The sequence below is a fragment of the Octopus bimaculoides genome, chromosome 1 (assembly GCF_046866305.1).
Source record: "Octopus bimaculoides isolate indiv1 chromosome 1, ASM4686630v1, whole genome shotgun sequence".
Taxonomy (NCBI): Eukaryota; Metazoa; Mollusca; class Cephalopoda; order Octopoda; family Octopodidae; genus Octopus; species Octopus bimaculoides.
Genome location: NC_142928.1, coordinates 109,795,530 through 109,809,481, shown reverse-complemented (window position 1 = coordinate 109,809,481; position 13,952 = coordinate 109,795,530).

The window sequence follows — 13,952 nt, the reverse complement described above, 5'->3', positions numbered from 1 at the left end:
TCTATCTATCTATCTATCTATCTATCTATCTATTTGCTGGTATCACATGGTTATGGAGGCATATGCATAAATAAAATACATAAGTATGTTTGTAAATTTTTCTAAAATCGAAGATATACATGCATAAATATTTGTATACATACATATAAAGATATTGACATGAATGTATGTGTGAATAGCGCTCATAGTATTAAAGGGATATTTACTACTACTACTACTACTACTACTACTACTACTACTACTACTACTACTACTACTACTACTACTACTACTTTTACTTTTTATTTCCCAAATCTTTTTTAGATCTTGGGATTTTTCTATGAACCTGGGCAATCTCGATATTAGAATAGTAATGAATACCAGGAAGCCAATACTATTTTATGATCATTACTGTTGCATCAAAATGAAGGTGGATTTGTTGTTCGTCGTCATCATGGGAACTTATGACGAAGTGGCAGTGGCTGATATTGTGAGAATAAGGCAGTATGTAAAAGGCTCGGGTCTAATGAAAGTAATTAGTAATTTAGTTAGAGGGTCTTAACCTTTGCAATACGCTTCTTAAACTTGGCGTATTTAAAATTTTCACGTGTAGCAAGCAAAAATGATTGCGAAGAGGAATTACTCATTACTCAATAGTTTTAAAAGTTAGGGCAAATGTATTCAATATTAAAATGCCAGGCGAAGCAGTTATTTCCGATCTATGCGCAGCAAGTGATTCTCACGAAATGTTGAAAATAGATTATTTAAGAGAGAGGTATTTTGCCATATTCAATGAAGACGAAATTGGCTTACTTGGAAAATGCCTGAAAGGTAATAATGTTAGCCTATCCTTGAATGCCTTATGTACAAATTCCTTCCTATCATTCTTGCTTGATGATAACGTATCCAGGGGTTACAAGCTTAAGGATTGGTTTGCGTATGTGTCTCTCCCTAAATCTGAATGCGCTTCACCGAATCATTAAGACATCGTCTGCCCTGTTATTTGGAAGGCAATTTCAAAATTTGTGTTACAAAGACTCATTTCGAAGATTGGTTCCTGAATGACTTCCTTTTCGTCTCCGAATGTTGGCCAAGAAATTTCCCTTCAAGACTCCCTTTGCACTTGACGACGAATCCAGACGTTTAAGCGCTTTTTCATTCTAATATGAAGTTCGTCTTCTCTGTAGCACTGAATAGATATTTCAGTCAATAGATCAGGGTTTAAAGCCTCCTTTAAGGCTTACCTGACCTTCTCACAAATAATCAGGTTACCCAAGTTGATTTAATAAATTAAACAGGACTTCAACATAAATTACATCTATGGTTTATTAAAAGCATAGTAGATTGATGAAGTAAACAAACAACATCCTCAAAACAAAAACAAAAATAAAAGGAGCACGGAACCACTTGTGTTCCAAGTCGGAAGACTTTTAACTTGTCATTAAAGAACACTTCAATCTCTACTTTGAGTTTCGCGTTCCGTGCTAAATATAACCTTTCTTAGTACGCCGGTCGAAATGCTTAGCGGTATTTCGTCCGTCTTCACGTTCTGAGTTCAAATTCCACTGAGATCGACTTTGCCTTTCATCCTTTCGGGGCCGGTAAAATAAATACCAGTTGAGTACTGTGGTCGATGCAATCGACTGACCCCCTCCCTCAAAGCTTTAGGCCTTGTGCCTATAGTAGAAAAGGATTATTTCATATACACACAACAAATTAGACTGCTAGAAAAAATGCCTTAAATCGGGCTATATAATTTGTAACCTTAAATGCTAAGAACCTTCTTAAGTATCCTAGCTGTCCCTAATAATATTGTTTCCTGCAGCTGTGCTAAACCAGGTTTTATGCCTATTTTCTCCATCCATCTGTTCAAATCTTTAGGAATAGTTCCTAATGTACCTATAACTTTCGGGATACATTTTACTCACACTTTTTATAACCTCTGTAACTCAATGGCTAGGTCTTGCTACTTTGTTATTTTCCCTATTCTTCTGATATTGGCTTTCTCATCATTTAGGGTCTGGCACTTTCAGTTCTCTTTGCCTACTACTACTACTACTACTACTACTACTACTACTACTACTACTACTACTACTACCACTTATCCTAGCTTTCTACATAACTCCCTAAGTTGTCATGGCTTTTCTTGTATTCTTTGTGTGCCAGCTTACTAAAATTCACTAACTATATGAGTAACACTTTCCTCATTTGATTTACATTACTTACATTGGGAATCTACCTGATTTTTGTCTATTTTGGCTTTTATCTAATTAGTTCTCAATGCTTGATATAATGCTGCTACTAACAGACTTTCTGTCTCCCTTTTCAGCCTTCCTTTCAGACACCACAACCATGTCTCATTATTACTATTTTCTGCAACTGTCTTTGGGAATCTACCATGCAAAGTCTTCTCTTGCCAGTCAGATAATCTTGCTTCTTTTTTCTGGTTTTTAACTACATTTCGCTTTTTGATTTCCCCACTACTACCTACATAGGGACCAATATCTACTCTAGCTAACTCCACACAGTCTTCTACTGATATTAAACCTCTACCGTCTTTCTTTCTACATAAATATAGTTTTGCTACTCCTGCTCTTGGATGAAGTCCTCCATTCATATTGATTTCCTTCCTAGTTCTGTCTAGATTTGCTAATTCAGATTTTGTCCAATCTCCAAAAACTGCTGGATATCTAAGTAATGATACTGCCCCCGTATTTACAGCCTTCACTAGATTCGAACCATTTAGCTTTTAACTTCATTAACTTCCTCAACCTTCTGATGTACTCTTTCTTAATTTTTGTTTTCGCTTCTATAGTTAGTACCCTGTCAGATTCTAACATTCCTAGATACTTATAACTTTCTCCTTTCAGTGATTTTAATGGTAAATGGTAAATTCTGGTAAATGAATGTCTTCCCTGCTGACTACCTGTCACTTTTCTATTACTAATATCGTACGCTTATCTATGCCAAATTCCACGCCTATACCTTTGTTGAAGAGTCTTACAGTTTGTATTAAGGAATCTACCCCTCTTTTATTTTTAATAAAAAGCTTCAGATCAATATAGAGCGAATGATTAATTTTTCCCTTCACTATCCCTAAATTGGTACCTCGCCTTTGCCTTTCTTAATACTGATGGGGATTAAACATAACACACATATTAAAGGGGATGATGAGTATCCCTGGGAAAATCCGCTCTTGATATTAACTGCATCATCTGAATAGAGATCTACTTTCCATTTCTTCATGCTTTAGCTAAGTAACTCGCTTATGTTGTCGGCAGTACTGAATATAATCATGTCATGGGCTATAGCTTTTACGTTCTTCTTCTTCTTCTTCTTCTTCTTCTTCTTCTTCTTCTTCTTCTTCTTCTTCTTCTTCTTCTTCTTCTTCTTTTTCTTCTTCTTCTTCTTCTTCTTCTTCTTCTTCTTCTTCTTCTTCTTCTCCTCCTCCTCCTCCTCCTCCTCCTCCTTCTTCTTCTTCTTCTTCTCCTCCTCCTCCTCCTCCTCCTCCTCCTCCTCCTTCTACATGGATGATCTGAAGCTTTTTAGTAAGAATGAAAATGAGATAGTTTCCTTAATGCAGACTGTAAGACTCTTCAGCAAAGATACAGGCATGGAATTTGGAATAGATAAGTGTGCAATATTAGTTATGACAAGGGGACAGGTAGTCAACAGCGAAAGCATCTAAATACCAAATGGCCAGACATTAAAATCATTGAAAGGATAAGAGAGTTATAATTATCTAGGAGTATTAGAATCTGACAGAGTACAAACTACAGAAATGAAAACGAAAATTGAGGAGTATATCAGAAGGGTGAGGAAGCTAATGAAGTAGTGAGACATAGTTATGGCTGCAGAAGGGAAAGCTGAAGAGGGAGACAGAAAGTTTGTTAGTAGCTGCACAAGATGAAGCATAAGAGCTAATTGGATCAAAGCCAAGATAGACAAAAAGCAAGCAGATTCCCAATGTAGATTATGCAAATCAAAAGAGGAAAGTGTTACTCATATACTAAGTAAATGTAGCATGCTGGCACAGAAAGAATACAAGAAAGGACATGACAATCTAGAGAGAGAAACCTACTGGGAGCTAAGATTATTATTATTATTATTATTATTATTATTATTATTATTATTATTATTATTATTATTATTATTGAGTGCGAGAGCAGTGCATACCATCAAAGTGACACTAGGGTACAAATACAGGAAACCTAATACACCCATCATGACTTCCTGTCTGATAAGGGCACACCAGGCACATGCATCACAACCATATGCGCGCGACATGGTAACCTCATATCAAGATAAACAGCGCATAACCTTGCAGGCGGGACCCAGTTAGAATTTTCTCCAGGTCGAGTAGCCCGTCCCACTCAAGAGGTCCCTGAATAAAGTTTGTTTTAAAGATGATGAACAAAACACCCATGTTCACAGAGGTGAATTATTCAAACTCCAAAGAATTCCTCTCAACACATGGCTATGATGCTCCCCCACTGCTTCTGCTCGTGATCAGAGATGCAGATATCATCAGCCACCAAGGGACATGCTCAACTGGTTAAGGTCAAACAACTGACAAGCAAATATGTGGTATTAAGCAGAATATTTGCTGTAGCCCATCTTTTATACCAAGACAAAACAATGTATATGATAACACTTCCAGTCAATTAAGATGAGAAACCATGAGAGCCACTGCCTGGTACTGCATCTATTATTATTATTATTATTATTATTATTATTATTATTATTGTTATTATTATTATTATTATTATTATTATCATTGTTATTATTATTATTATTATTGTGTTTTGGGGCGAGCGAACGTGTTCAAATTGAGTTCCCTGAAATATTTGGACTTAGCACGTTGGGTTCTTAAAAAAAATACATTTCATGTATTATTTATCAATAGAAGGCATCTATTCTGTTTACTTTGGAGTTTAAAAATGAGTTTTCTCCTTGCACATTATTATTGTATGTTTTCGTTTACTTGTATTTTAATATGGCTTCAATTTTTAGGGTAATGAAGATAGATGCTATCTACAGGCAAGGTAATACTCATCATACCTGAAGGAAAAAAATTGTTGAAGTAATAACACAAATTAATAAAAAGACAAACTGAAAGGAAAAACATATCATTTAATCAAGTGAACACACATTTGCACTTTTAAAAGTATGCAAAATATTCAGCAATTCCGCAAACAAGCACATACGTAAACAAATACGTTAAAACAATAACGCATATAAGTAACAACGAACGCAATAACAACAACTTTGCTAGTGTTGTAAGTCCGATAGAAGTGTTGAACATAGGTCAGTTCTAGAAAGGGAAAATGTAGGCGAGGTAATGTGCCTCTTTTCCTGAGATTTTCATGGAAAACTGAGAGAAAAGGAAAGTAAATGCCTCTGTCACTTGAAAATCGGAGCTGGCTTTTATGCATAATTAAAGTAGCAATTAACAGAAGCCTTGAGTAATGTACAGAACAGCGTGGCTTCCTTTGATAAAGATAGGGGATATAGAAAAACATGTATGAAGACCAGGCAAAGTGATAGGTGTGCACTATACACCTGCACATAAGCTAATGCCGTAATATATCAGTCAACTGAATATAAAGGTAACTGTAAAGGACATTGACAGTAATGTTAACCTTAGCTCCTCCTCACCGTTGCTTCAAGCTATGGACATGTGTTAAGTTTAATGGCAACACGAAACAAGATGCCAAGTTTGATCTGCATGGACATGAAAATCCTGATGACCCTCAGAGGCCACAAAATTATTCCGTTGGTGTATATAAAAAAAAATAAGACTAGAGGCTCAGAGGAGGAAACCCAGTAACCAAACGTGTGAAGGTAACAACCACTCTCCTGCGGAGCTTCTCACACCCAGAAAATTCGGAAAACAACTAGAAAAAAGAAAAATAAATAATATCGGATCTGGGGTTTCATAGCACCACCAGTTGAAGCTTAGTGGATGACTGAAAAACGAAGGAAATTACCTACCCATATAACTTCGATAAAGCTCCTTATTCGCACTGTACGCCTGAATGCTACCATTGTCTCTCTGAGAAACTACATGTATTGAAACACTGTTATGTTCCTTAAGAAGGAAAATGGCGATAATATTGCTGCTATTTATGTAGCCCCCTATTAGATAATTTTAAGCTATTAGTTGAGAGCACTATTTCAAAATATTTAATGAAGATTTACTAAAATTCTACTGGAATTGAAGCACTAAGAGTCTACACTTGCACAATGCATCGTCCAGTAATTGTTTATTAGTCTTCTGATGCGTTACCCAAACTGACTAACAGAAACACACCTCGTATATCATTGTCACTCAATAGCAATAAACCCTATTTAAAATTCCTGGCTGCTACATAGTGGATTAGACGCGTCAGTGAAACTTTCAGCAATACAGCCATGATACGTGTTGAGATCGTTTTGTTTTCGCTCGCACCCATATCTGTGTGTGTGAATGTGTGTGTGTGTGTATTATCCAGTGCCAATTATATCGAAAAGTTTAAATGATCGATGAATTTAGTATAAAACCATCTATTAGATCAATTGAAAATCGAAATTAGTTGATAAATTAAGCGTGGTTTTAATGGGAAATTATCTTGGTTGAAACCATAAAAATGTTGATTCTCATTTTCTACCGTAATATTTTATTAAAATACAATATCGTAAAGCGGTCTGTGTAACTGATCACGGTCTACCGTTCACCGGACTAGATCTTATCTCTAACATTTGTTTACTTTTACTAAATGAAAGACAGATTCCCTCGTGAATATAACGCCAGGGAATCGTTGATAATTTTTCACGTGTAGGAGCTTTAAGTTAGCATTGCAAGCTAAAAGATCTGTCACCATGTTGTCTTTTGCGTAGCCACAATACATTATATATATATATATATATATATATATATATATATATATATATATATATTGAAAAAAAGTCGTCAGAATTTTGGAATAACTTCTTTCATTTATTTTATACATATATAGCGCTTTCGTTCGTCTTTCGAACTTGTCAAATATAACTGTGAAAATACAGAGATCTAGCTTATTTATATAAAAACAAGTGTTTTTGGGGGTTTTGTTTATAACAGAACATTGTTTTGTTTTTTTGTTTTTTGAGAGTGAGGCTTTGGAGACAATGGAAGATGTATAAGCAAATAGATATCTTTTTATTATAGCCAAACAGGGCTAAATACAGAAAATGGACAAATTACAAAGTAGAGCTTTTGGGGGGGGGGGGGGGAGGGGATAATTTGGATCAAAAGGGATCGCGGGAAGAAAAAAAAAAAAAAAAAAAAAAATAGGGATCGTGTATCACAGTCGATGTAAAAAACGGGGAACAGATTAGGTTTATCCGTGGAGAGAAAAGCCTACGGAAAAGACCACGGTCACCTCAGGCTTTTTTTTTTAAAGGTACATGAAAGTAAGTACCTTCTCTCTTTTTGTCTCTTTTTGTTACAAGTCTATGCTTAAAATGGTGTCGTCTTTCATTCTTACCATTCTTGCCACATTTACCCATTTTTTATTGAAACTTTCATTCGACAACACTTTCCTCTCTATCCTCATCCTCCTTTTCAAGTGGTACTTGAAAAAGTTGACGAGGGACTGACCAGAGAGGAAAGTGTTTGTTTGTAGACCTTTCAAACACGTCCACCACACGCATTCTTTTGCCATAGCTATCAGTGTTACAAAAACCGTTTTTCCTTCCCGTTTAAAGGAAGGTGGCGGAACAATATTCACGATAGACTCGGCTGATAAGTGGGCTCGTCCCACACGCGACAACAGCCGTTCGACGAAGGTCCACAGCTCTGAAATATCTGGACACTGCACGAGTGCGTGCAGAACGGTTTCGTCGCTCTGACCGCATCTCGGGCAGGTCGGTCCGGTGGTTTTCGAACCGTGTCTGTAGATCTTCTCTCGAACTGGTAGTGCGTCTCGATAGCATTGCCAAGCCAGGGATCTCTGGAAATTATCCATTGGCCCCGGCCCGAACGTCGTCTTGAAAAGGCGGGTTAAGAATTTCTCGTCGACACCCAGGTTTGCCCCGAGAGTGTCGTCAGACCTCCCCTCCACTAGTCCTCTATAGAACGCATTGGTCGTTTGGAAGTTGCACAAGTTTGATCCCGGACGGCAGAGCTGTTGTAGAGCTTGGCGACACTCGCGGTGCCATTCGCCCAGTTTCGGTCTCTTCCTGATCCATGTTTGCAGTTCGGTGAGTGAGACGAGCTGCGGGAAGGCGTGCCTCACAAACGGCGCCCACACCTGTTCACCGTCGTCAATGAAGTTCCAGAGATGCCGCAGTCTCAGCGCATGTCTGCGCATCATTAACCACGGCATCCCCAGTCCTCCACGTAACGGTTGTTGACAGCAAATGGATCGCCTCACCATCGGAACGCCACCCTTCCACAGAAAGCGGAAAAGTATGCGTTCTAGTTTCGTGATGGTGGCATCGGGACAAGGCACGACGGTCAGGCGGTAATCGATGACTGATGCGATATACACATTAGCCACCTCCGCCCGGCCTTTTAGAGATAACTTTCTCTCAGCCCATGTTTGGCTGAGTTTGATCACTCTACTGGTGATCTCGTCCCAGTTCTTATCCATTTGGAGGTCCGGACTGAACCAGACCCCGAGCAGTTTAACCGGTCCGTCCGTCCAGCGTCCCACTACGGAGTCACTGTTGGACGGTATGGGCTTGCTTCTCCAGGTGCCGAGTAACAAACCCACTGACTTTTCCGGGTTAATTTTTGCTCCTGTCACCGTTTCGTATTCTTTAAGTGTCTCGCCTAGCATCTCGACGTGCTTTTCGCTCGACACTATGACGGTGACATCGTCCGCATATGCAGACACGCTCGTCCCGCAACCCAGCTCTCGTGGGATACCCCTCAGTGTCGCCAGCTTCCGCAGTAGTGGTTCGATCGTCAATACATACAGAAGCGCCGACAAGGGACATCCCTGACGGACCGAACGCGTGATGTCGAACGGTTTTGACAGGTGACCGTTTACCCGTATTACCGATCGGATGCCGCTATACAAGGCAGCGATCCAACCGCGGAAGACGGGACCAAAGCCAGCTGCCCTGAGGACGGCCGCTAGGTATCGATGGTCGACCCTATCGAAGGCTTTAGATTGATCTAAATTGATCAGCGCCCCACCCATGCCAGGATCCTTAACTACCCTGTCCATGATGTAGCGCATGAGGTGGAGGTTGTCATGGATACTTCTGCCCGGCACGGCGCATGTTTGCGCCCTGTCGACCAGTTTATCGATGACAAGCGCCAACCTCTCGGCTATTACTTTGGCCAAAATTTTCAAGTCTGCGTTGAGCAGAGTGATGGGCCTGAAATTATCTATAAAATTCCCCTTGTTTGGGTCTTTCTTCAGCAATGTCACTGCACCTCGGCTCACGAAACCGGGAATTCTCCCGTTTTGTTGCCAGTTGCAGTAGACTGATGCCAAGAGGTCGCCAAACAAGTCTGGCATTTGACAATACAGCTCGTAGGGTAGACCATCCAATCCAGGTGACTTATCCCTCGCGCAGCCCGCCATAGCATCCCTTACTTCAGCAGCTGTGATGGGACCCTCACAACACTCTGCCTCTCCCGCCGAGAGCCGCGGCAGGCCGGTCAGGTAGGCAGTGAAGTCCATCCTGCGTTCCGACTCACCGCTCGCACCGAACAGTCGAGCAAAGTGCTGTTGAAAGGCCCCACACATCCTTTCGGGTTCGAGCAGACTACATCCCTGTTCATCGATTAGAGACCGAATGGTGGCTCTGTTACCGCGTTGCGCCTCCGCCACCCGGGCTTCTCGCGCAGCTTCGATCCCTTCGTTCCTTAAGGCACGCATTTTAGCTCTGACGACGCAACCTTCGTGTTTGGCGTTGAGGTGTTGGTCGAGGGCCATCCTCGCAGCCAAAACGTTGGTTGCGCTGCCAGTTGTAAGTGCCTCTTCTAGTTTCTTAACTAAGTCTCCCTCTACTCTATTTCGATCTATCGCTAGTTCTTTACTAAACCTAATAGATTCCGATTTGATTGCCATTTTCAGGGCAAACCACCAGCGGTTGTTAACGATGGCTCCTGTTAACGCCCTCTTAATTAATTCGCTAATCCGGTTCCTGTAACCTGCCGCGCTAAGAGCGAAGCGTTCAGTTTCCAGTAACCGGGACCCTGCCTATGTGTCTTATCTAAGTCGAGCGTACACGTCACAAACTTGTGATCTGTGTAGCTGACTATTTTAAATTGTGGACATCCTACACTATCTCTATCCGCTGTCCTACATAGAACTCTATCTAGATACGATCTCGACGATCCGACGCGGTTTGTCCAAGTCCACGTTGGCACGTTCGGATGGTCGAGTCGGAACCTGTCAGATAAATGGAAACGTCTGAGCAGGTCTTTGAGGCACTTACATCCCCTTCTACTCCTATCCACTCCCACATAGTCTATATGCGTGTCCAAGGTAGCGTTCCAGTCCCCTACTAACAGTAAAGGTCGTGACGTTCCCAGGAAAACCTCTAGACGTCTAAGGAAATCCGCCCGACCCGTTAAGGACGGTGCATACACTGCCACCAGACGGAAAGGACACCCGTTTGTGCTATCGACGTCCAAGACAACCAGCCTACCCTCCGGGTCTAGGAATATTGGCCTTACTTTTAGGTTCAGACTCTTCCGAAAAAGCACCGCGGTACCACCACCACCCATGTTTGGCATACAGGGAGAAAAATAAATGTCGAAATGTCCACCAAACATGGACTTGAGGGCCCGCGGGTTACTGAGTCTGGTTTCACTGATAGCCATGATTTCTATGTTCTGTGACTTGATGTCATTTAGAAGGTAACCTTGCTTCCAAGCTGACGCCAAGCCACGTACATTTACACAACCTAATTTAAGCATAGCTGAAGTCGAAATTTGTGTTTCATACACGACAGTAAAAGAGACAAGAGAGAAGGTTACTTACTCGTTTCGAAAGTTTTAGCTTCCTCTTCTTTTGAAGTATCTTGGATGAGGTTTTTGAAGAGTTTCTTTGATAAATATTTTTGGAACCCCCCAACCGCATTTGGAAAGAGGGTTTTGAGTGTGTGGTGCTGCGTTTGTGTGATGTGAACTATTTTGATGTGTTTCGGTGGTGTAGTGCGTGGATGATTGTTCAGCTTATAATTATCTTCAGAAATGTTTGTTTGCGATATGATGTAGTCCATTAATTTTGTGTTTGTTGTGTCTATCGCTGATAGCATTGTGTGTGTTTTTGTGATGTTGGTGCTGGTTTGTTTGTGCAAGGGGCTTTCAGCGGTTACATATTTCCCTGCTTTGCATGCATTTAATTTTGGGGTTGTTTTTGATCTTTTTCTTTTACTTCCTGTGGCTATTTGCCATTCTGTAGAACTTTCATCGTTAGACGAAATGTCTGACGAATCAGAAGGGGGTAAAGGCAAAGCATTTGGTTCTATTTGTGTGTTTGTCGATGGTGTTGTGGTGTGTGGTGTGTGTGGTGTGTGTGTTGTTGGGGAATTGGGAGTAGTATTGGTCTTTTCTTCGTTCTCAGTGGTTGTCTTCTTGGTTGTTGTTCTTGGTGTTGGTGTTGGTCTGTCTTTAGTTGTTGTTGGTGGTGTTGTTTCTGTTTTTGACTCAGGTGGTGGTGTTGTTTGGTTGGGTTGGTTTGTTCGTTGTTGCCGTTCTTTCGTTTTCGCATATAGCTGCTTGATCAGTTGTGCATACGGTGGTGTGGGTAATAATGCTGGTGTTTTAGGTTTTTGGTTTTCCCGTGGCTGTTGTTGTTGTTGCTGTTGTTTCGCGGCAGAATTGCAGTCCTTTTGGAAGTAAGCAAATAGATAGATAGATAGATAGGCAGATAGAGAGATAGTTAGATAGACTGATAGTCAGACAGATAGAGAGATGGATGTGGTAAAAGAGAAGGGCCATTGTATTGAATTGGTCTTTTTAAGGAGTGTCAAAAAAAAAAAAAAGGTTAAAAGCTTGTTTACTACTTACTGTATTGTTTTGAGACAGATTTTAGGGATGGTAGAAGAAGGAGGAAGAAAAGAAGAAAGGAAGAAGAAAGAAAAAATAGAGAATAATGAATAGAAAATATAAAGAAAACAAAAAAATGTCTTCCTGTTTTTTCTTTTGCTTTTAGTTCTTTCATTTTATATTCTTTGTCCTTTCTTTTTATAGACTTTGGGTCCCTTTTAGAATATATTCCTGTCATACATTCATTTATTTATTTATTTTTTGTAAGGTGTAGTTCTGCATGAGAGTATATTAGTATAATCTTTGTAAATTTGAAAAATCGAATTAGTAAAATCAATTTAGTAAAAATAACTCTATATATCATATCAAACATATATACATATATATATACATACAAAACGTATTCCTTGTTTTTCTTTTTTCTCTTTCAAACATTTAACTTTGGGGAAAATTTTTTTATGAAGAGTAGTTCCATCGCCTTTCGGTATTGTGGATCGTCCCATGTACATTTATAAAAGGGAAAGATTTTGAACTTTCCGTCTCCGCATATTTCCAGATGTTTACTTAATGGAATCATTCTTAGTTCTTCTTGTCAGATATGTTGCCTGTGAATTCTTGCACGTTGACAAAGTGAGTTATTCGTTTCGCCAATGTAATTTTCTTTACAGTTTGGACAGGTGATGCAGTATATGAGATTTTGTGTTTTGCAGTTCATATCTGCTTTATTTTAAAAATAGATCCGTTCTTGAATTTTATGTGGGAACCACTTTCTATGTATTTGTAGTTGTTGGTATTGTTACACGTTCCACATCTCCTATCACCACATTCTTTTACTATGAATTCTGGTTTAGTCTCTGATCTGAATTCTGCCCGTGTCAGGTGTTTTTTAAGTTTTTTTGGTTGGCGTCTGCTATTCCGTAAGGTGTTCTTTTCAATCAGAGTTTTCATCTTAGGGCTTTGAAGGAGTATAGGCAGGTTCGATTTTATGACGTGGAATATGTTAGTTATTCCAGGACTGTATGTGTTAATGAACGGAATCGTGTTTTCATTAACTTTTTCCTTTGGTGTCCGTAGTTGGGTGATATTCAGTTCCATCGCCTTTTTAATTCCTTCATTAATTAGGCCTAATGGGTATTTTTGTATAGTAAGGAAGCCTTTCAGTTCGTTGAGCCTGGTTTCACGCGTTTTAGGGTCACTTACTATAGCACAGATGCGTCTGGCCATGCTGTATGGGATGTTTCTTTTGATGTGTGATGGGTGACAAGAATAGAAGTTTAAATATTGGTGTGTATCGTTTTTTTTGTAAAATATGTCTGTTGTGACTGTGCAGTTTTGTATTTTTATGTGGATATCCAGGAATTGTAGTTCATTGTAACTGGATTCTGTTGTGAATTTGATGGAAGGGTGAAGTGCGTTTAGTATATTGTTAAATACATTTAGATCTTCAGTCGATTTTTCCCCCAAAAAATGAAACAATCATCCAGGAAGCGTTTCCATTTCTTAATGATATGTTGTTTGTATTCTTGGTCAAAGGTTTTTTCCACTTCCTCATAGAGCTTTTCTTCTAAGTATCCCATAACTAAGTTTGCATATGAGGGCGCAAAATGCGTACCCATAGCTGTGCCCTTTATCTGCCGATATGTTTCGTTGTCGAATTTAAAAGTATTTTCCTCTAGCACTAGACGTGTGGCCTTGGTGATGAAGTCAGTTTTGAAGCGATCATTTATCCGTTCGCTATGTTTTTCAACCCAGTGTTTGATTGCTTCTAGGCCTAAACTGTGAGGTATATTCGTATAGAGATTAGTAACATCAAAACTTGCTAGTATAGTACCTTCTGCAACAGTGGGGGGAATGTGTTGGATGAAATCTATGCCATCCCGTACGTAGCTAGGTATTAATGGGCACAAAGGTTTTAAGACTATATCTAGAAAATGACTTAGCTGTTGTGTTGGAGCTTGAGGTCCAGCAACTATTGGCCTTAGTTTGAGGTCAGCAG